Below are 3,486 nucleotides of genomic sequence, written 5' to 3' on the forward strand. Positions count from 1 at the left end.
GCATGAGGTGGCCAAAGTACTGGAGTTTCAGCTTCAGCATCATTCCTTCCATAGAAATCCCAGGGCTGATCTCCTTCAGAATGGACTGGTTGGACCTCCTTGCAGTCCAAGGGACTCTCAAGAGTCTTCTCCAATACCACAGCTCAAAAGCATCAACTCTTTGGTGCTCACAGTCCAATTCTCACATCCACACATAACCACAGGGAAAATCATAGCCTTGACTAGATGGACCTTTGTTGGCAAAGTATAATGCCTCATAATTCTGGAGGCTAAGGTGTCTAAGATATGGAAACCAACAGATATAGTTCTTGGTGAGGGCTCTTTTCCCAGCAGACAGACAGATGCCTTCTCACTGAATCCTCACTTACTGGAGAGGGGGAAGCCCTGTGTCTCTTCCTCTTTTTATAAGGGCTTCATTCCTTAATGCAGGCTCCATCCTCAGGACCTCATATAAACCTAATCATCTCCCAAAGGACCTACCTCCTAATACTATCACACTGAATGCTAGGGATTCACAATATACATTTTGAAAGGACACAAATGTTCAGTCCATGTTGCTCAGGTTTTTTTGTTGTTTTGTTTTCTCTCGTTTTGCCAGTAAAATAAGGATAAATATCCCTTCCACCTATTTCACAGGTTTTCCCGAATCTTAGGATGGATTTTTCAGACTGTAAAGTTCAACCTAAATATTTTACTGTTTATTATCAGAGAACCTTATATGTGGACTCTGTTCAATTAAAGTGAAAATACTTCCAGACAGAGGGAAGAATCTGGCAAACAGAACCTGGAACTATGTGCTATTCTATTTGATATACTGTTCTCTCTGTTTAAAGGGAATCAGTCCTGAGCATTCATTGGAAGGACTGATGCTGAAGCTGAAACTCCAATACTTTGGCTACCTGATGTGAGGAGCTGACTCATTTAAAAAGACCCTGATGCTGGGAAAGATTGAAGGCAGGAGGAGAAGGGGATGGCAGAGGATGAGATGGTTGGATGGCATCACCGACTCAATGGACATGAGTTTGAGTAAACTCTGGGAGTTGGTGATGGACAGGGAGGCCTGGTGTGCTGCACTCCATGGGGTCGCAAAGAGTCGTACACAACTGAGTGACTGAACTGAACTGAACTCTCTCTGTTCGAAAATTTCCTTTGTCCTCCATCCTCCAAACCTCCAACATTCACACCTGGGAAACTGACTTATCTTTTAATACTCAGCTCAGACATCATCTTCAACAATTGTGTGTCAAAGCAGCACATGACAACTGGGGGGACTAACGGTAAGAGAGAGAGCACTAAAATGTGATTACTCAATGCCAGATATACCTACTAGAGAAGACTCCTGAGAGCCCCCTTGGACTGCAATCCTAAGGGAAAACAACCCTAAACATTCACCGGAAAGACTAATGCTAAAGCTGAGTCTCCAAGCCACATGATGCAAAGACTGATCGACTGATTGGAAAAGACCCTAATGCTGGGAAAGATTGAAGGCAAAAGAAGTGGGCACAGGATGAAATGGTTAGACAGCATCACCAACTCAATGGACATGAATTTGAGAAAACTCTGGGAGATAGTGAAGGACAAGGAAGCCTGGTGTGCTACAATCCATGGACTCAATCCATGCAGAGAATCAGATAGGACTTAGTGACTGAACAACAAATGCCCAAGGTACTGAATCAAGTAGGTCTGAAGGGAGAGGAAAAAAAGGCAAATTATTTCTTCCTATTATTACTAATTCAGTGGTGCCAGAAAAAATGACTTGAAAATCCTTAAGTTCATTTTGGACCCCTTCCTTCCACCTCCCTTTCTGGATCTCTGTTCTTCCTCTCATAAAGTATCTCATGTTCTCCAACAACTATAAACTCTATCTCCAAAGTGATCCTTGTACTCAAATGACTTATTGAAGCCTCCTCAAATCAACCTCCCTCCCTCTGTGCGACTGAACTCAATTGTTTTACCAAAAGCAATAAGGTTGAAACAACCCTCCCAGATGTGTTTGCATTCGCAGAATAACTTTTATTGCTTTTCTCTAATTATGAAAGTAATTCACACTTATTGTAGAAAACATATGAAATATAAAACAGTATGAAGATAAAAACAAAAATTCTCAAAGCCTGTAGGATATTTGCATTTCCAAGAGGGAATGTTTGTTGACAGATGTATGCAGACAGGGTAGATATATGAAGGCTTGACAGTATTACCAGGGGATAGTCATAGGAACTTTGAGGAAATCAAAGTGAGACAGAACCAGATCTTGTCCTCAAACAACCCATGGTATTGTACACAAATTATTCTAGTACTAATGAATTAAAGGTCCACAAATGCTCTTCATTTCAAATGGAGAGTATAACCTGAGCTTTGTGAAATTCTATTTTAAAGCTGCAGAAATAAAGGTTCATCTTTGAAGCTGAGCTCATTACAGGAAACTTCAAACCTGAGTGCCAAATTCTCTCTACAGGATCTACCATCCTTGGAAAGCATGAATCAGGCAGAGAGAGAAGGGATTATTACAAACTATATTTTTCTAAGACAAATAACTTATTTTCTTCATATATACTCTTTCTCTCTTTATAGGACTTTCATAAGAAAATGTAATCATCTCATATGAACTCTAAATGCCCCTCCTTCCACTTCTCCTATTTTGTTGTTGTTACTTATTTTTCATTTATATACAGTAAATTTTACTCTTTATGGTAGTCAGTTCTTTGAGTTTTGACAAATGCATAGAGTTGTATTAGCACCAAAGCAATCAAGATGCAAAACCATTCTATCACTATCTCTCCACAATTCCCTTGTGTTACCCTTTCAGTCACATCTCCTCTCAGGAATCTTTGCTAACCACTGGGCTGTTTTCCTTCCCGGTAATTCTGTCTTTTTTTCCCCTTAAATGTCATATGAATGAATCTGGTTTCTTTCACTTGCCATAGTGCTGTTGAGATCCATGGATGGTACTGAATGTGTATGTAGTTGGGCTTGTCACTCACAGATGCCTTTAGTAAACTCAGCAGAAACCAAAAGAGAAATAAGATTATCCAGGTTGCACTACAGATGAGCCTCTCGTCTAACAGAGTGAATCTCCATGACATACATGGGAGACCTACAAAGTTCTTAAGAATTTTATACCAACAGAAACACTACCAACTTGGATCAAAAGGGAGAAAGGGGAAAATAAAGAAGGCTGTTAAATGTCCTGCATGGAAGACCAGATCAGATCAGATCAGTCACTCAGTCGTGTCCGATCTTTGCGACCCCATGAATTGCAGCACACCAGGCCTCCCTGTCCATCACCAACTCCCAGAGTTCACCCAGACTCACGTCCATCGAGTCAGTGATGCCATCCAGCCATCTCATCCTCTGTCGTCCCCTTCTCCTCTTGCCCCCAATCCCTCCCAGCATCAGAGTCTTTTCCAATGAGTCAACTCTTCGCATGAGGTGGCCAAAGTACTGGAGTTTCAGCTTTAGCATCATTCCTTCCAAAGAAATCCCAGG

The sequence above is a fragment of the Bison bison genome, unplaced genomic scaffold (assembly GCF_000754665.1).
Source record: "Bison bison bison isolate TAMUID 2011002044 unplaced genomic scaffold, Bison_UMD1.0 scf7180017864349, whole genome shotgun sequence".
Classification (NCBI taxonomy): Eukaryota; Metazoa; Chordata; class Mammalia; order Artiodactyla; family Bovidae; genus Bison; species Bison bison.